Here is a 21,221-nt window from a genome sequence, read left to right as displayed (position 1 = left end):
GTAGACCAGCTTCATTGTAATTCTCTGCTAATATTGGATTTAAATCCACAGGATTCAAGCAAACGCGGATTTCCCCGCTTTTCTTGACGTTGACTACAATGGGGTTTACGTAAGTTGAATCTGAAGGTTCAATGACATTTGTTGCCATCATTACTTGAAGTTCCTTACGTAAGTCATTCATTAATTTCTTTGATGGATTATACTTGGCTCCTCGGTATCGAATATCTTTAGTTGGAATGTTGAATTTTAATCGAACTCTTTTCCAGGTAAATTTTCCAGGAAACTTTGAAAATACGTCACGAAATTCGCTCAAAACATCGAAAGCTCGTTCAGCTTGCGAAATAGTGATTCTTCCAGCAGTAACAGCATCTTGAAGGTCAGCTTCCAGTCGTTCAATAAATATATCTGGACCGTCATCTATAACTCCATCAGGTAATCGGTGATAATTGCTAAACATATCTGTTCGCCGTAAAATGTTGTTCATTTCTAATCTATATTCATCTTTCAGTTTCCCGCCGAAAATATTCAGTTTACCTTCGTATTGCTCAGGCGTCAAAAAGTCTACCACTTCAGTATGTACTTTCGTAGATGGTCTGCAGAGTGCTTTTCGGCGCTTAATTCTTGGTTCAATTCCAAGATACTCCATCGACTGGGTTCCAATTAGGAATACGTGATTACAGCCCTTCAGCACATAAAAAGGTATTTTCAGTGCGTGTTTTCCAAAGTATAATGTTGGTACAATAATATATCTTGCTGTTTCAGCTTCTTTTGAATCAGCTAAAATACAAACAGCTGGATTCTCTAGCTCGATAAAATCCAATTCATCGGAATGGTGTCGAATCAGGTGTAAAGCTGTTTCCTCTGACATTATATTTGGCACTGCCCCAGAGTCAAGCTGGGCTGGATAACAGGAATTTCCAAGTCGTAGTGGAATTACGCAGGTAATGGTGTCATTTCTTTCGTGTAATAATTGCGATTTTAAATTATCGTTCATTTCGGAGACTTTTATCGGTACTTTCGTAAAAGATGATGATTTCAAGGCGTTTTGTTCTTCTTGATTTACAGATATGCGATTTACCATGTTAACTGAGAATGCTGGAAAATAACGGTATTCGGGAGAAGAAGACTGGGATTCTTCATCTTCAACCTGCTCATCTTCCTGCGCTGAATCGTGCGGAGCATTCGTAGTGGAGGCATTTGTTTCGGGAGCATTTGTGTCGGGCATACCGGAAATGTCATGCGAGTTATCTGTTGTCTCGGTGAGAGTGTCTGATGTATCGCTGGCAGATTGATTTAAGGTATGCATCATTTCAGCTGCAGCTTCTTTATTAGGACAGTCTAATATTTCTTGAATTAATTTTAATGAATTCGCTGTCATATGTTGTAGTGAGCCATCTGGTCGAGCAACAAACCGAGCATTCGGGTCATCTTCGGTAGTCAAATCAGTAATGGTTACAGGATCACGTGAATCCATGAAGCGCTTGGTTGGATCACAAAAAGTCTCAAGAAACTCAAGAATTCTTTCTCGTCCGGTAATTCCAAGGTTGTAATAATCGCCTTTGTCGTTTAAATAGAAACAATTTTTATCAGGAATCACGTTGTCATTTTCGTCGCAGGCTACGGTATACTTGGTTCCAACGAGTATATTTTCCACTACTTCAGCGAAGAATATTGCTGGATACAGCGAATAGCGTACGTTGCGAGTTGAACAGACATCTAGAAGGATATGACGAAAATCGAGCCATCTCTTGAATGAAGTTGTTGGTTCATCTCCAGCTTTCGGACGAACTGGAGGAAATATTACGAGTATGTCTTTAAATTGTTTATTTACTAGTAGTCGAATTATTCTATCGAAATAATTCTGAACGTATTTCATATCTATCGATGAATTATTCAGCTCAAAATCGCCCATTGAAATTAATACATGTTGTTTGGTGAATGAAGCGTTTTCAATTTCATGAGCTAATTCTTTCAATAAAATAACCTCTTTTAAATAAGGTTTTTTATCGAAGTCTAGTTCTGGCATTCCATATTTGATATAATAAGCCAGACCATCACCAATAATTTCGTAGTCATCGAGTGCTGATGGAATTCGATCGAAAGTAATAGAATCAATAGAATTAATTACAACTCCTCGTCCCCCGCTTGGCTCGCAGGGGACCTCCTCAAGTTTTTTGGCTTGACAACTTCAACTTCAGAGTCTTCGCCGTCAGAGCTTGAGTCAGTATCTAGCTCCTGATGATCTTCTTCTTCTTCTTCCTGATTGTCCATTAATGACTGATAAATATAGGTGCACTTTTCCAAATCTTCGGCAGTGATACCTAAGGAATTCAAATATTTGGTTGGAAAACGGAATGAAGGTTTCTTCGGTGGTTGTTTAGGGTCTTTGGATGCCCCAGTGCCGGCGTTAGTACCACTGGTACTTGATATAGCGTCGTTAGCTTTCGGGGCGCTTTTTCCCTTATTTCCAAGTTTATTGAACAAATTTTTAATCGCACGTCGATCAGTATTTCGGTTCGGAGTGGACATATATGGCGGTACCCAAAATTTAGTATAAGGAGGAATGGTTTGATCGTTAACTTCAGCGTTGGCATTAACGTATTCTTCATGTCGACGCATAACTTGCAGTTTTTTCTTGAATCTGATGCGGTCTTCTTTGCATTCGGTGAATTCAAATCTCAAATCCTTCGGTACTTTTAGATAGACAGTGTCCAGCAGCATTGCATCAGTAATATCGGAGTCAGCCAATACATTGAACCACTTGAGTAAAATTCCAGCTATTTTCTTCGATGATTTCTGATTAAACTGCATCTTGAGAAAGTGACTTCTGGCATTATTTTGTTCAACGCCATCCCAAACTTTCTGTACAAATCCATCACGATATTTGAGATATGGTAATTTTGGATTAACGTGCTCCTTATACGCCTTGGCTTCGTCGCTTTGAATAATTTGCGCAAATAAATTACGATACTGAAATTCACTAGCGCGCTGTTCTCGCATAAAATGTTCGAATTTCTCAATGAAGCTCATTACTTCATATTTGTTGGTATTATCGTAATAAATATCAGCTTCGCGTAGATGTTTAGCTTTAAGATTCATTTTTCCTTCGAGGAATTCTAAATCATACCGCAATGTACGTTGACGAGGTTTAACTCCAGTGTCTTTTGTTTTAGATTTATTTCTTCGAGCAAATACACCGGATTCATTGAATGGATTAATATTTCCACCGCCATCGTCATCGTCATCGTCGCTGCTGTCATCATTGTTTCTTCGCGAACTGGAATCATGTCCACCACTGGAACCCCCAGGATCAGAACCGCGATCGTTATTTCGAGTAGTAGTAGATACTTCGTTACCGATTGGTAAAATATCAGGATCTCTGGACGGGTACTTACCGTGCACATTGTAATAGAATAAGTCATCGACAGAATAAGTAAGTTTAGTTGTTGTATCTTGAATCATATCGGTTTTTCTGTCAATTCTTACGGTATCTTTCTTTAAAGATTCAAACATCTTGTCGTACATTCCAAATTTACGCGAGGCTTTTCCCAATTCTTCAGTCAAATATTTCTCCAGATTTTTATGATCTGATGAGAGTTGTTCTTGAAAAGTAAAATACACATCTTTGAGATCTCCTCTCGTGGTCGAAATTCCAACTTCAAGACCTTTGATGCGATCCTTAACCGCAGATGTTCGAGCAGCCCATCCGGTATTTTCTCTCTTGATCCAGTCTATAATTCCTTGAGCGTGAGCCAAAGATACAGCTTGATCATTTTCCGGTAGTACATACTCAGCTACCTCAACAGCAGGATAAGGTGCCTCAGGATTAAAATCATCAAAACAATATACTCGGCCAGCATCTTGATCGACGTCATTATTTTCATTTTCATTTGCCCCAGCCTCAGCATCAGTATTCACCGCGACGTTACGAGTTCTAGGTCTTCCTTCACCGTTGTCAATTTCTTCCTCAGCGTTAGGATCAGCTTGAGGGATTCTTCGAATAACTGCTGGAGGGGGGACCTGTAAATTTATTTCTGGAACGTCTCCAAACATGTCAATCCAATGATAAGTTTCTTGAAGTTCTTCGAATTCATTTTGGGTAGCGTCGGGATCGTTGTCGTCTTCGACAACAGTTGACAAATTAACACGTGTGGGCTGGGTTTCCACTGTTCTTCTTGGAGTGGAAGTCGAGGGCTCGAGTATAGTTCCGTCTGGAAGAGTGTATCGAACTTTCTTCTTTCCGCCTTCAGTAGAAATAATTGGACTAGCAATCACTGATTGCTGCTCAGGAGTAGCCTTCTTTTTTGAAGCGTAAAATCTCTGGGTTTCGGTAATAAATCTCGACGTTGCTCCTCGCTCAGAACTTTGAGTCGGATGTCCGAGTTCTGCATTTCTTCGAGCAGTAGCGCGAGTCCATGGCTGACGTGTTGGCTGCACTTGAGGTTTTGGACGAGTCGAGGTTTTTCTTGATTTTCCATTAGGATTATGCACTGGATCGCCGTTGCTCATTTTTTCGAATTAGTACTTGCGTAAATTGCTGGAGTAGTATATTTTTATGAATAAATTAATCGTCGAAGTTATTCCTGTTATTACGTACGATGAAATATAGAAATAATTGAATCTTTATTAGAATAAATAGAATTAAATAGATGTTGTCGTGTAATGTTTCAGGAATACTTACGTAGCTGAAAAGCGAGCTGATTAATTTCTCGAAGAATTCAGATAAATACAGCACTCCCAATATTATAGCAAGTAGAAAAAATACAATTTGACAAGGTAAGCGTAAATGTGTCCAGAGAAGTATCCACATCAATAGAATAAATAGAATTAATGTGTTTTATTTATTTTCCAGGTTCGAAGGCGCTGATAGGTAATGTAGAATTAATAAATCAATAATACTTGCCACGTCGCGTTTAATAGCTAATAATTAAACAGGTATCGAATTAATATCCCAACTCTGGAAAAATGATAATATTCGAAGAATATTTTCCCCAAGTTTGCAGTAATAGAATTAATTGAATTAATAACGTGAATTAATTAGAATTAATAATTACGCAAATAACAGCAGTCGAATTAATATTCAGGAACTATGGTATATTTGAGTTCCGTTTGACTGGTTCTAAAATATTGAAAAAATTCAAAGTCTTGAAATTGAAACAATATTTGAAAGAATAGAACGAATAGAGAGCAGTAGACAGCTTGATGTGAACAGGTCAAGAATCAATAGAATAATGAAGCTTCTGTTCTCTTACTGCTTGGGTATCGACCTACTAATCATACCGCGAGGGGGGTGTGTCGTCGTATTTCTGGGAGTAGGGATGGTTAATCGCGATTATTGCACAATATTTTGCTGCTGGCGTTAAAATATTGCGTTGATGGCGTTTAAATACTCGACCGTGCCGATGTTATCTCGTTGATAGATTCTGGATCTTTCTGTACTGAATCAATTTGTAAGAAACTTCGCGAAAGAAGATAACAATCCTATCAGCGGCGCTAACCAGCATCAAGTACCTGCTATCCATCCGTAAACGATAGGGCTCGCAAAATATTTGAATGATGCTGATAAGGAAGCTGCAAAACTACCTAAATATAGAACAAATATCTAACGGTGCTCGCGTAATCGCGAAGGGTAGACAATGGACTAGTATTTTTATCTTGATATAGGTATTTGTGGATTTTCCCAGCTGCCGATTATTGTGTAATTTTTCAGCAACGAAATAATCAATTGAGATAACGATTGATGTTGAATGTGTCGAGTGTACGAGATAAGGATCGTGTTAATACCCGCGGCTATTGTATTACGTTAAAAATACTTCCGTTATCTTGTTTAAGCGCCAGCTTTGGTCAGGTTCGCGTGTATTTTAATCGGACGTGTTTATAAATAGAAAAAATATGAAAATGGGAAAAAACCCAGTGCTACTATTGTCACACTTTCAAACCTGTCGAATTCTTGTTCAAGGTCGTTTTAGGTTCGTGGAAAATCCCATAATGAGTGTAAAAAGTGGCGAATTTCGTTCCAAAATAGAACAAATACATGTCATTTCGCCGTCATAATTTCTTCCATAAACGAACGAATAAATACGCGATTTCTGGTACTTTCCAGTGTTGTGATTGGATGAACGGTTAGAATAATCATCCAATGAGATTCGCTGGTAGTAAATTACGCATTTTGGACGTAATTTTGCAAATTATTTTCGCTCATAAATACCATAAGCATACTCTCGTACCATGTAGAGTAGAATCAATAAATGAACGAATAGAATGAATTTTAATTTAAATAGAAATAATACGTAATCGAGTGAAAAATGTACTTTTAACTGCTACATGACGAAAAAACACGTTCGGATGCGTTTTTCGTCCATATACTTCGAGGTAATTTGTGGGTAAGTTGCCCCAGGGGGTGTAAAAGGTCCACAGGGGGCTGGAATACGAACAAATACTCAATTTTTCTGCAGTAAAAGCGTGATTACGTCTGTTATGCGAAGATTTGCGAATTAATAGATATTTTCGAGTTGGTAAACTTATGGTGATGGGTAGTATATCCGAGCTCGTGAAAATTTCACCACCATAAACGTTCGTTGAAAGTGAATTAATATTCCATCCGTGGGTACTTTTATGGAATTGATAGAATCAATAGAATTCATAGAATTAATGAATTTTCACCTTCAATCTTCGTAATAGAATCAATAGATATTTTCGCTAATCTTGATGTTGTTTGGCATGAATTTTCGAATCAATCGCTGACTTATGGAATTTATTCCATTGGCGGGGTTAACAAAAATACATGGATGTAATAATTACGAAAAATTCTGATTCCCTCTGCAACTTTCTCTGTAATCCTGATTCGTCTGCGCAAACGAATCAAACACCCAAATAATAGGAGAAGCAATCAGTTTTTTGGTAAAATACTGCATCATAATGGAGCTAAGATTTTCCTAACAGAAATATCTTGCTATGAGGAAATAATTGGAATTAATGAGAACTAATGGAATTAATAGAACTAATAGAATCAATAATGCCGATTATTTCCACACCTATGGGCTGGTACACCCATAGGAATTTATCTTGAATTAATATTTAAGTAAATATCTTCGATCCCCAACCAGGGATGCCAAAATGTAGGGGGAGATTATGCAGATCTGGGGTGCTAGTTACTTCGATCCTTAGCTTCTAGGAAAGGATTCACGAAAGTAACGAATCTCTCTACATGAACAGGACCCTCTGAGTACCATTGGTTCAGTCCGAGAACCTCACGGGGGCCCAACCCTAGATATCGGTTGGGGTTTGAGCCAGAATAAATAAAACTCGTAAATTGGGAATTTACTCCTTGTTATTTCCTCTGGGTGAGTGACCAAGCCACCAATATCATCATAGGACGAATTTGAGTGTTGGGAAACGAATATTAATTACGTAAATAAGAACACAGATCTTCTTCAAGTACATCTAATTATCTCAAATTACGAGAAAAGAACAACATGAAGTTGATATCTCTTGAGAGTAATTATTGGAGAAGGAAAGGGAGGTTGAGAATTACTACAAATTCGTAGCCTATTCTCGGATTGGTATTTTTGGATAAAAAATTGGTAAAGAAAAGATAAATACCTGGGATTGTGTTGAGTTGGGAAGACAATATAATTAATTCCAACCATACTAGGAATTAATTAAAAATTGCTTGTTGTATGGTGTTACACTTCCGGAAGTTCCAATACACCTGACTTTATAGAATTAATAATTATAGGGAGTATCACAAGTCAGTGTGAAAAGATTCCCTATCCAATAAAATTGGATACGTAAATAAGAGGAACTTCCGTAAATAGTGACCCCTGAGCTCCATGTACTTGGCTAGTTTCATCCACTGCGTTATAGAACGAATAGAATTAGTAGAATGAATATTCTGTCCCCGAATCCACACTGGTAGCCCCCTAGGCTCGGAGAGTCTAGGAGAGCTGACCAGGCAGTTCGGCAGTACATTGGATACTGACTGTACAGTGAAACTAGCAACTATGAGCTTAGGGTAAAAATGAGTCTGGACCAAGCAGCAGAGGCAGCGGATGCGCGCGTTTCTAGGCTATGATTGGCTGAATATTATGTCATAAGATCGCGGAAATACCCATGTATTGATAGTATCCGCGAGCTGAATATTCGCGTCAGGTTGGGTAACATAAGAAATGTTTTTTCTCCCAGTTAGGTAGCAGAAAAAGCTGTTTTTTCTCCCTCTACAACGGTAAGATCTTCTGGTTTCGGCGTCAGGTCGCCTATCAGCGATTATGATGGGTAAAATAAGAACTCGTTCCACTTATTGGTACAGATACAGAAGAAATTGAATCAGTGCAGATGTATTGATTTGCGCGGTATGTTCTGATTCGAGCGTGATATCGTGGCCACCCATCGCTACCGAGGAACATTGCGAACATGTTGCTCGATGTTATGTCTCAGGCGTTTAGCTGATAGGAAACTTCCGGCAAATCTGCTGCGATCCCAGCGATTTTTTAACACCACATCTCTTCTGAGCAGTTCTCGCGCAATGCCGTGGGCTAGACTGTTGCCGATCACCCACCAACCATTTAGGAAAATGTGGGTAGTCGGACGGCGGTCATCTGGCGACCAACTCGTATACACTGACGAGTACATTTGCTGGCTATGGAGCTGATATTTGTACCGGAGTTCTTGCTGGATTTGCGTGTTAAAATCATAACCAGCCTGATGCAGCACCGCCATAATATTGCCTCTGCGATGAGGGAACACAGCGCGTTGAACGCCACCATCATATACACGTATTTCGCGTCCAGCTCGAAAATCTTCATTGGGCGCATCTTCGTCGTCGAGAAGGGGCTGATTGCGCGGTTGGTGATCGTTTTGCTCTGCTGTCGCATTCCGCATGACATGATTGACCAGAACGTTACTGGAATTATAAAAACTCGAAAATACATTTCGCGTATTTGGCCGGAATGGCTCGCAGAATCGCGAAGGTCCGGCGACGTTTCCAGCTGCTCCTAGATCCGGCGCACAATAAAAATGCATTGCATTTAAACTTAACATCCATTCATACACACATATATACACGTAGAAATACGACGAAATAAATGTAATTGTGATCGAATGAAAACGAAAATCGATTAGTTTTCATTCGATCACGATCATATGCACATAAACTAGGTACATATCAAGATTACTGAATGAAAAACTTACGCATTTTCAAAACCACTGTATAGTGGTACGTCAAACCATTAAAACCGTAAGAGAATGACGAGTTGTACGATGGGCTCCCCCACCCTTCGTATGGAGAAACATTTTGTAATGTAAATGATGTTTACATTATTGCATTCACACTCATCTCATGTTCATGCGCAGCATCCGTGCATAGGTGATCAATTTGTCCCAAAACATCGGAGCTTTCAGTACATGAAGAGCAACTCCATGTGTAACTCGTATCTGTATGTGTTTACTTACACTCGAGTTGCTCTTCATGTATAAAAAGCTCTGTTGTTATGTAGGTAGTAAGAGAGATCATTTATGTGAACAACTGAACATATTTAAAAGCACTATGTACTCACTATTGATTCTTTTTTTCCTTCGATTCTTTATATCGATGAAGTCATCGACTACTCTTATGGGAATTCTATATGGCTCGTATCTCCATAGGTATGAAACACACTTCACGCCACCAGTGGTTTTTTTCTAAAATTATATCAGCAGCCAGTAACCGCAACAAAGTTGGATTATAACTCAAACTGTAAAAAAATTAAAAATATGTGTCATTCCGCAGGTAATTGGCCCATTTGGTCGATATTGAGTTATGGGTGGGGGGGGGGTTAAGTAGACCTCCGCAGCAATCATATGAGCTGGATAGAAGCCCAAAAAGTGCAAAAAAACCCTCCAAAGAAAATCCAGAACTAAAAATTTGAAAAAATCGCCTTCAAAGTTTTTTTTCTGGAAAAAGCTGAAATTTCATATAATCCCAAAACCTTCATTCCTAAAATTGAAGATTATTGTTTCTGATGTCAAATATTACTACCCACCTGCAATAGCGATTTTTTTTACTCAATCTTTTCATGTTTAGAACATTTTAAGCCTGAAAAACAATGATTTAATGAATTACAGTTTCACATAAAAATTCATTACTCTGTTCAAAAGTAGAAAAAAATGATTAAATTTTTCCAGTGTAGAGCAAACTTTTTACGAGATTTGAACGTTTTTCTGTTATTGCAGTCATGGCAGATATAAATTTGTTTTCCATTAACCTGAAAACGTATTTAATATCACAATTAAACAAGAACTTCAGATCAAATTAGCATTTACTGACACTGAAATTGGTGAAATTTGTACCTTTTTTTTTTATGGATGTTTTTTATGTGCCTATAGTCAAAGGTTTACTGTGGTAGCTCAGATCAATAAAGAGATGAGAGGGGGGTGGGTTTGTAGATTCTTTATTTCACAATTATATAACTCGTTCATGTATTACAAAAAATAATCTTCAATTATATAAAATATAATCACGCGTTCATATTAAAATCTAGTTCAAGTAATCGATGAAACTTGGACTAGAAACGTCAAAGTCTGCATAGCGGACGCAATGCAAATACATATTTGCGTCATCTACAGACTTTATCTGCGAGTAGGCAACTATACCTACTCGGCACCTAATATAACGTACACGTTGCACATCTCCCTGCCACTTCATTGCCTCCGTGTCCAGAAATCGATTTCTTGATGACTTGATGAGTGACTCGAAACACAAACAGTGACACAGGAGATGTCCCCCTCATGCCATGCCCCAAAAATTCAAACCTCACGCGGTGAATTTTTTGGTTTTGGCCGTTAGCGTGTTATGTCCAGTGATGGCAGCGTTCGCAAAACTCCATTCGTTCTTTGATTTCATTTTGCCGCCTATCTTTGACACATAGCTCCTCCATGGTCGCATTGATATTTATTTCCTTTTTTATTTCTTCTTCTTCTATCTTCTTTCTTTCTTCCAATCTTTGTCGATCGTAGGTATATAGTATATACGCTGGCAGAGAGGTCTTTTGTCAAATAACGATTTATATTTGATATCATCTTCCAGTTCGCGTAATTGTTCATGGGTCAAAAATCTCGTCATCTGATGAACACTGGAGATTGGTTGATCGGTCGATAAATTTTCCCTATAGGTCTGGAGTCTGAAACAATTAGTATTGACCTCAGACACCACTACGTAGGGTTCACGACGCTTAGGAAAGAGTTTTTTCGCTGATGTTTTCGCTGATTCAGATTGGTCATGGTTTTCAATCATTACTAGGTCAGGTCCCCAATTTTGACTTGTTTTGACGTATTGTGGGTCTTGTTAAATTCCTTTTCATCGTGTACTAATTTCTCATGCTGTTTCATTCAAACATACGTTGCAATTTTTTCTTGTCGAGTATTCGGTGTCTCTTTTAAAATTGTATTTAATTCATCTTCATATACAGCCGCCTTGGCTAAGCGATCCACGACCGTATTACCGTAATTGTAGCTACGAATGACCTTCAACATATAATTTCTTTCCCTCATATCTTCCAATTTTTTGAAATATAGGTATCCGTCCTATCTATTGTATCAATTGCGTATTTTGAATCTGTGTTTATTACCAGTAGTTGATGTTCAGTTTTACGTAGGATTAATTTCATCGTGTATTCGATGGTACATACGTAGCTCGGCTATGGTCGGATTCATTTTCACTAATGATCTTTTCATTTTATTCTAAAAAACGAACACCAGGATAAAACTGAAACAGATAAAAGAAGACGCGGGAATTCGACAAACTGTACTGCACCTTCTACACTACCTCTGGAGTAAGTGTAAAATTTTTTGCACTTTTGTGCACCAAACTGGGTGCATTGGTAAAACGAACGACCAAAATGTACACTTTCTACACCACTCCGCACTCTGCACTGGTGCAAATGGTGCATGAAAAACAAAACTAGGGTTGCGCTATTACCAATGAAGCATAAATGTAGTACCAATCCTCCTGTAAGTAGATAAGTACCTACTCGTACTTATTCATTCACCCAATAGGTATCCAATGGATTTTAGTTTTTATTAGAATGAGCGGCCTCAATGAACTAATTACTGATATCATATAACTACGAAATATGATAGTCGAATAATTCTTATCTAGATTATTTTTAATTTAATTTGTGTTAACATTCTATACTCACTGATACCTATTTTCTTGGCTTGCATCGTATTACGAGTAATATTCCATCTGCAATCGTAAGTGTAATTTGTAATCATCATTTTCGAGCATTTATCGAGGAGATGCTCATTTCAAAAGAGATTAGTGCGGTATTGTTATTGTACTTTTTGATCGAACCTTCATCATTGGATTACACGAGTAGACCAAATCACTACGAAGATCTCGTAAAATCGCCTTATTTCATCGACAAAACAATAATGATCAAAACATACTTTGATAATTTGGAAACCATAAACCACACTTTGATCACCTGTCCTCGAAAGTTTGGTAAAACTTCCAACTTGAAGATGCTGAAATTTTTCGTCCAGCTCGAAGTAAACGAGAGTAAAATGGTGATTGATCCGAAACTCAGCAAAGCTCACCGAGTATTTAAAAAACTACAAATAGGAAAACACGCGAATATCATGGAAAAACATCTCGCTCAATACCCTGTGCTCTACTTGGATTTGGGAAATGTTCTCGTCAACGCTTCGAATCCGGAAATGATTTTGGCCAATTTGAGAAGAGAAATAAGAGTCTGCTGTAGCGAATATTTATACGTTTACAAACACATGATGAAGTTGAACGAGACCAAAAGTAAGATCATGAAAGTGGCAGGACGTAAAAAACTTCTTTATTTTGTGCAGAGACTCTTATTCGGGACACCTACCAGAGGTGAGATGCGTAAATCCTTACTGAGGATGGTTCATATGTTACATATTTATTTCGAAAGAAAAGTCATCTTATTGGTGGATGACTTGAGCGGAACTATGGCGGATACCTTTATATTTCGCGTGTTCCTGGAAAGAGAGATGTTTCGTTTCATGGTACCAGGAATGCTGAAAGAATTTTATAAATTTGATTTTGGCTTCGTTCACAGTGCAATGATCACTGGTCATAGTTCTGTCGGATTACCTTCGTATTATTATCAATTTTCTAAATTTCGACATTATCATTTCTTGGAAAATCACGCCTACTCGGAGTTCTTCGGATTTACCCATCAACAAACCCAAATTCTGTTCGATCGATTCAAGATCACTAAACAGAATCGTACCAGATTCAAAAATTACTACCGAGGGTATGTAACTCGAAATGCATCTTTGACTCTTCATAATTCGTATTGGGTAGTGAAGTATTTGCAAACTAATCGGTTCGAATTATTGCTTAGCCCTGAATTTGTCCCTCTTGGCGACAGCAAAGTTCCGGAAAATGTCTACCTGTATGGTTTCATGCACAATAACAAATTTAGATCGAAAGTGATCGAACTCTTAGAGTACAAAGCGACGATACCGTTGAAAAAACAGTACGATGCTATGGGCAAAGAACATTTCGTCTTGTACACAGTTTGCAAAAGAGTAATGAGCACTTTTTCTGTACCAGTTATGTTCACGTATATTTTCGAACGTGGCTATTTGAGTCATACTGATGTCGATGATGTTTACATCGTTGCAAATGTAATCGCTCGAAGGACATTGTTACAAATCGTGTGTTTATATTATTCGAGAAATGTTGAAAATTTCGTCATTGTAAAAGAAGGTATGGATCACTTCTTGAGGGATGCAGCCAAAACAACTCCTAATAGCTTGAGACAAATGAAATTTTGCTTTGATCAGGTACTGAGTATGATGCTGGAAAAGAAGACGTATCAGTCGATAGAAGACGAGTTCCATGCTGTATTGTTGGCAAGTGTGGTACCCACGGGGAATTTGCTGAATGATGATTACGATATCAGGCTAAAATTCAATTATAGTGAAACTTTATCTGCACGCAGACCAAATGTTGTGGTAGTGAATAATAAAGAAGCCATCATTCACATTTTCATCGCCAGATTTAATACTACTCGATCAGTATCGCAAATTATTGACGAAGCTGCAGGCTGTGGATATTACAATGATCAACATGTCAAAACAAGGAAAATTCTGGTCATTAGAATTGATCAAAAGTACGAGATAACATTGGATGAGAAAATTGAGAACACGATTACTTGATGAAATGATTTTTTTTTTTGAGAATATTCTGTGTAAAGTGTTGCAAGACCAAAGTGCTTCAAAAGCTCCTCCATTTTAAACTTCGAGTTGAGAGAACCCTTTTCAGTTGCCGGAGATGATATACTCGTAAAATGTCTGATTTGGGTAAAAAGACTATTCTGTGTTACGTTTTATGTCCCTTGCTATGAGGCTACTTCTTTTTGAAAAATTCGACAAAAATGTAATTGAAACTTGAAAAAATTATGTTACATTAAGTAGCAAAGTGGGTCCTTCGGGCCGGGTATGGAGCAGTTGTGTTGGTTACAGAGGTTTGTTTTGAAAAAGAATGTCATCAAGTCATTAGCAGCCTATTATTATAATGTATTGAATTGGACAAAACTTGAATTAAAACAATTTTTCAAGTACTTGAGCCCATTTTTGGTCTTCCGTAATTGATAAATAAATTATTCAATGCTCACGTAAGTATAAGGTGTTCTGGGGCCGATGTCAAAATACATATAAGTCATCTCTACGTGAGTTTTCTGATTTTGTTTGGAAAATTTATTACTTTTGAAAAATTATCATAATGTGGAGTAATAATAAGGAATAGTTAGTCTCAATTTGACAAAAAAACACGTCCACTCGCGTATTTTGTCGAAAGCAATTTTATAACCGATTATTGTTCTACACGTCAAAAAAAATAAATTCAGCCTAGATGCCCATTTTCTCCCCTCCCCCCCTTTTTTTCCGAAAATCCACCCTTCCAACTTGAAAATCTGTTCATATCTTCACCTAATTGGTCGCACGAAAAAAAAATCCAAATGAAAATTGTTCCTTGAAATCATCAATTTTTGTTTGGAACAACCGTTGAGCTTACAAAAGCTTGAAAAAGCGTTCTAAAAATCTTTTTTTTTTTTTTTAATTTTCTGCCTAAATTTACAGAGATACGTAGATACATACATTATAAAGTAGGTATAATTTATTATAACAAAAGGTGTATAGAATTAAATTTTCTTTCGACAGATCTGTTTCACAACCGATTTCCTCACCTCATTGTGACCTCCCTACTGCCAACTGATTTTGATGATTTTGAGAATGTTTTCAACGGTTACTTCAAATGAAAGTTATAAGATTTTAAAGGATCAATTTTCGTTCGAGAAATCAAATATTGGAAACTTGTGAAGGAGGTGTGGTCCCATAGAATCGAGGAGGAAGTGAGGAAACTGGTTCTAATACGAGTTTTTCGAAAGGAAATTCAGTTCTATGCATTTTTTGTTGTAATACTTTTTGATGGATCATTGAAAATTTCGGCAGAAAATCATGAAAACTGATTTTCATGATTTTGAGAATGTTTTTTTTTTTTGAGGTTTTAAGCTCAACGGTTACTCCAAATGAAAATTGATGATGACCACGTTGTAGAGGAGATTTCAAGGGACAATTTTCGAACGAACGTGTTTTTTTGTACGACTATACGAGTGGGATGGTTCCTCAAAAAAGAGGGAGGGAGGAAATGAGCATCTGGAATAAATTTCTCTGTTTTGATGTTTAGAATAATAATCAATCATAAAATATTACTTTTAAAGAAATTAGAGAGCGGATAACGTATTGAGACCTGACTAGAAGGAGATCCTTGTTTCCTTATTGTGAAATATTTTTCTTCCCGTTTTTTTATGCTCCATTTCCAAATTTGTAATATGTAAAGCAATTTTTCTCAAAAAATCTGTGATTAGTGTTAATCATTGCCAGATGAGAGATTTTATAATTTGGAATTAGATTAATAATATTATGTTTTTATTATTCATTTTAATGATATTTTTTCATCAATAATTATTCATTCAACATGTTTGCTAATTGCTTTTGGCCTTAATAAAATTTACGAGAAAAAAAAACTAAAAAGCAAAAACCATTTTGCAATCAGCGAATACGTAGTTGATGGCTTGTTTTCTTATTCATTTGTTTTCGATTTAGTTTTTTTAAATATCTGTCATCCAGTCATCAATTTTTAAGATGTGACGTCATCAAGAAATATTGAAAAATTGAAATCAAAACACAAAATCCGTCCAAAAAAGGTACAGGAAGAAAGATGAAAATCTAAAAATACAGTTCATTCAATTATGTACTTTGGAAAAAAACACGTTTGAAACAAAAAAAAATTTATTGGTTAAAACAACGTTTTCATTTTTTTATTATTTGTTTTAAAGGTGTTTTAATCATGTTTAGGTAAAACATTTTTGTATGAAACATGTACCTACAACCCTAGAATTCTTGCAAACGATATTACGAGGGAAAATTTTCCTCAGAGACCTAAGCAATGTCAGTTCTCCTGGACATAGCTCCCCCCACCAACCATAATTTAAAGATAATTTTTCCAAGTAAAACGAAGCCGGTGATTTTTTTGAATTTTAATTTCTGCATAAGGATTTTTTTGAGTAAAAATTTGTTCTGCAGATTTTCAATTTCTGTGTCGGAATCGCTGTGAATAACTTCCTTTTGTAAAATGAATCCGCTCCTGTAGGGTGGGCTATATTTTGATTTTCTGGAAAATTGAAGAAGGGATTCGATATGAAGTTTTTGAGAACCTTAAAACACTGCAGGGAAAATTTTGCATTCAAGAAAGTGTTGTTGAAAAAAAATTGATACCTACTTAGCCTACGTCCACTTTGAAGTGAGAACACTTTTTTAGATTATTTTACGTAACTTTTAAAAAATGGTCAAAATTGTGTCATTTTTATAATTCGGGCAAAATTGCTGGAAATATGAAAAAAAAAATCAAAAAGGCTTTTTTTACTTCCAAGTGGATGTAATACCTAATATAACCCGGACAAACTTTTTCTTTGATTTTTAATACAAATTTCCAAGTTTGAGTTCCCTCCAACTTCTAAAAAAGGTCAAAGACGTCTCACCCTTGTCTCCCCTTTCTACGGTTCTTACATTCGACTAGTATAAGCTTGGTGTTGTTTTCAAATGTTGAAGTAGTTTTTGTGAAGAAACAAATCTGAAAATTACATTCAATCAATTTTTAAAAAATTTCTTTCATTTCAAATTCATCGTTCTTCTCAACTTTGAGATGTCCACAGGCCACACTTAGGTGGTCCTTGAATACACGACAAAAAAAAATCGCGATTTTTTCTGCTCCTAACCCTCCAATTGGTGACCTCTGGTGAGAAAATGATTCCCTATTGTTTTTTTTCATTTTTGAAAAACTCGGGCTGCGGTGGACCTCTAAAATTTTCAAAAATTTGAAAAAATTGAACTTCGAAAGCAAAATTTTCAAGTTCCAAATCTTCCAAAAATTCTCCCTTGAGTAAAATGAACTCTCATGAGGATATTAACCTCATCCCTAGAAAACCATGTCGATCCCCTAGAATAGCTGAAATTTGTATTTTTCATTCAGCTATTTTATGGGGTTAGCTTAATTTTCAATGGAGGGGCTAAAATCGTCATGTGAGTTCATTTTACTCAAAAGTGACTTTTTAGAGTGAGGCCACTAGAATCAAATCTCTACTTCTCCATTTTCGAACTTTTTGAGAAAAACGCAAAAAACCTCCCTAGCATTTATCGTAACATAAAATACCGAGGTAATATGTCTAATATTTTTGTACCAACATGACGATAGTGACCCACATGTTTGTTTTACCCTACGCGTTGCCGTAAGACTTCCTGGGCAGTTTGAAGTTAGAAGAAGTTAAGTTTTGTCTCCAACCGTACACTTTTTACATCGTTTTAGGGCACTTAATCAAAAATTGTTCTAGTAATATGGTGCTAAAAGTTGAAGAAAGCTTGGAAAGTTTGAGAAATTAAAATAATATTGCATTTTTGACCATTCATTTGGAAATTGAAATAATTTTCCTTTTTTTTCAAAGTAAAAAAAATTAATTTTTGTTAATAAAAATGAAAGGTGTTTTTGGGGGAAGGGTCCTCACTTGATGAATTTATTCAATTTCAAGCCTAATTTCAAGGCATAACACTAGTCCTTCATTCAATTTCCACCAGGTTCGTTTCTAAACTTGACTTCTCCATTAAAAAAGTACACTTTTGATTCTAACCCCTAACTTTACACGCTGTTTAACCATACTTCCTCACACAAAATTGAAATTTTGACATTTTCATCGGATGCGGCACATGTTGTAGTATACCAAACCATGCTTAACTCATTTTTGAAAAAAAGTGGAGAAGTAGACATTTGATTCTAGTGGCCTCAGATGATAGAACTTGAAATTTTGACGTTTTAAAATTTTACAGATTGTATTTTATAAAATTTTTGAAAATTGAGGGCTCACCGCAGTCCAAGTTTTTTGAAAATGAAAAATAGAAAATTATTTTCTCATCAGGGGTCACCATTTCGGTGGTTGGGAGGGAGGAAAACCTCAACTTCGAAAATAAGGACCACCCTAGTCCACACAGGAGTACAAAATTACTTGAGAGGTCAATCAAGGAAGATGTTTTTCATTTCTCAATAAAATGGTACCTATAATTGCCACATTCCATTACGATATTTTACAAAATTTTCAACTTTAAAAACGTCATTATTTATGTAATATCTTTCCAATCAATAATTGAGTATCAAAAGTTGAACTAAAACAACAGTGAAACATCGAGAAAATAATTCGAATACCGATGTTATTCGCTATAAAAATACTCATACTTCATCGGCGCCTTTTATTTGTACTGAATCTTTTTTGAAATTCTTCGATACAGGTAAAAAAAAAGATAGTTATTTCAGAAAACGATGCCTAAAGGTGATCGAGCATATTGAAATCCACGCAAATGTCTTGTTTTTCCCCTCCAAACCTTACTCGTCGCTTTCGAGCGAGATTAAAATAACGCTTGGCCAGTGACCGAAAAATTAAATCGAACGATACGTCGTCGTCGGTATTCCTTTTTTTTTTCGCAATAAGTTTCTGATTCTGCGAGTTGAAAACGCTATATCGGTAAGTAATCTTTTTATTTCTGTTTTGTCGAAGGAAAAACGAACGGTTTGTAATTTTCACGAGGCTGTGTAGTAAAAAAAAAAAAAAAAGAGGAAAGTCGAGATAGTACGATTGTAAATTTTAAAAAGATTTTCGACCTTTTTTTTCAAAAAAAAAAAAAAGATAATCACATCGAGTCCGCTTTTTTTGCTTTCATTCGCGGATTTGAGAAACTCCAGTATGAAGTTGTTTCCAATTTCGAGATGGATATCTCGCTGAAAATACTCGCTTTTACCTTACCTTGACGAAAAGCAGCTTTTCTTTGGATGTTACGCCTACACATGAACGAATTATTTAGCTGAATAAGAGTTCAAATTGGATCCTAATTTTTCTTCTTTTGAAAAAGCGTACGTTGCTTGAATTTACATACGATACGAGTACCTACCTCGTACATATACAAGGCTTGCTGAGTAGGCTAAATTTACAGCCTGAAAAATCCCAACCACGTCGTGTCACAATGCAATCGCATGTTAATTGATGCAATGCGTCGTATATTTGCACGTTGTTTGCGCTTTATTTGATCGAATATGTGCTTCGAATGGTATACAACGTTGTCGTCGTCGTCGTCGTTGTGAATAAGTAATCTCTCTTATCGTGTTGATATAGCTACTGTAATTCGATGTGAGCAACTGCTATTATATCGAAGCTAGGTATTGAATTTTCGTCAATATTCAGTAAGTACATACGATATAAGGTTGGTGTGTTTAATCTGATTATTAAGTACGCTGGATTTAACCCACTCATCTTTCACTAAGGGACTTGTTCTGGTGTGGATGGGTCCTTAAAGAGAGGAGCTTTTCAAAAAATCGTGCTTTTTTCGCTTCAGCTCCTACCCAACTTTGGGGGGAGGGGTGGGAAGGGGAATTGTACGGTTCCAAAAATAAGTAATTGAAATTCTGGGTCGGCCCAGGTCATTGCCATCAAAATCCAAACCTGTTTTTAGGGATTTACAGAGTACACAGTTGAAAATTTGCAGTTCGCTATTTTGGCTTTTGTGTTTTGAAAATGATTTTTTTTACCAATATTTTGCATTAATTGAGCCAAAACATGAAAATATACTATTTCTGAGATGGTGAAATAGTTTGAAACGCAGTAGTGCAAATTTTTTAGTCATTAGTCATTACTTATTTGAAAATCTCAAAAAAAGTTTCAAGTTTTTGGTTATTTTTCTTAGATTTTTTGTAATTGGTAAGTAATCATGACGAAAAAATACAACACTGCATTCCAAAATCTTTCCCTATCTTGGAAATGATATTTTTCAATGTTGTGGCCTAATGGAAAATACCTAGGTATTTAAGCAAAAGTATTTTTCAAAACACGACTCCCCTCTCTAAAAAAATTAGTGATTTGCAGATTCCAACCACTCACTGAAATCGTCAAATGTGGTCTTTGATTTCGATGGAAATGGCGTAGGTCGTCACAGAATCTCCTACATTATCTTTTGGAAGGTAGCCATTTCCCAATCACTTCTTCTTCTTCTTCTTCTTCTTCCAACACGTTCGCGTATATTTTTCTCAGTTCGTCTTCCAATCAAAATAGTGTGGCTCTGATAGCCAGATCATAAAAAGCTAGTTATTTGGTGAAGATAGTCAAATTTAATTCTGAGTCCTCCTCTACTTGCTGCAAAAACTCAGAAATTTGAACTTTCAGATGGTGTGAACACAACACCACCGCTACCACATACGTGAATTGTTGCGTTATTGGAACCCCCCAACGCGGAAGTCGCATCTTTGAATATTTTGAGGAAATCCACCAATTTCTTCAAATCTGCTTCCACAATGGCTTCCATCCAATTTATTTCTTTTCTTTTGACTAGTACATCCATAGTTTTGTGATAACCATGCAGTACTGATTCCAGCATGTCATACTTGCTGTTCCATCTTGTACTACATTCCTGTTTCAGTGATTCCAACAAGCACTCCTCTTTTGCAGTTCTTTTAAAATTTTTGACCAGAGACTTGGCAGATGAAATCAATCAATCTATTTCCAGCGCGTTTTCTTCCATACGTTTATCGAATGTAGTGGTTAAAACGTTGTTCAGCAGATGTGCTATACAGTTTAGATGAGGATGGTCTTTAAGCATGTTACAAAGCG

General features: G+C 36.5%; 1 long non-coding RNA gene across 1 annotated transcript in view; it reads left to right on the top strand.

The window, feature by feature from the left end:
• The first annotated feature begins 19,435 nt into the window (after positions 1-19,435).
• The window catches only part of LOC135841922 (uncharacterized), a 30,364-nt gene continuing 28,578 nt past the window's right edge, over positions 19,436-21,221 (top strand). The window contains exon 1 of the long non-coding RNA XR_010558022.1: positions 19,436-19,801. This is a non-coding gene — a long non-coding RNA (uncharacterized LOC135841922). The remainder of the gene's footprint in view (positions 19,802-21,221) is intronic.

Source organism: Planococcus citri, chromosome 3, assembly GCF_950023065.1.
Source record: "Planococcus citri chromosome 3, ihPlaCitr1.1, whole genome shotgun sequence".
In the NCBI taxonomy this organism is placed as follows: domain Eukaryota; kingdom Metazoa; phylum Arthropoda; class Insecta; order Hemiptera; family Pseudococcidae; genus Planococcus; species Planococcus citri.
Note: the sequence above shows the minus strand (reverse complement) of the source record. Positions and strands in the feature narration are given on the sequence as shown.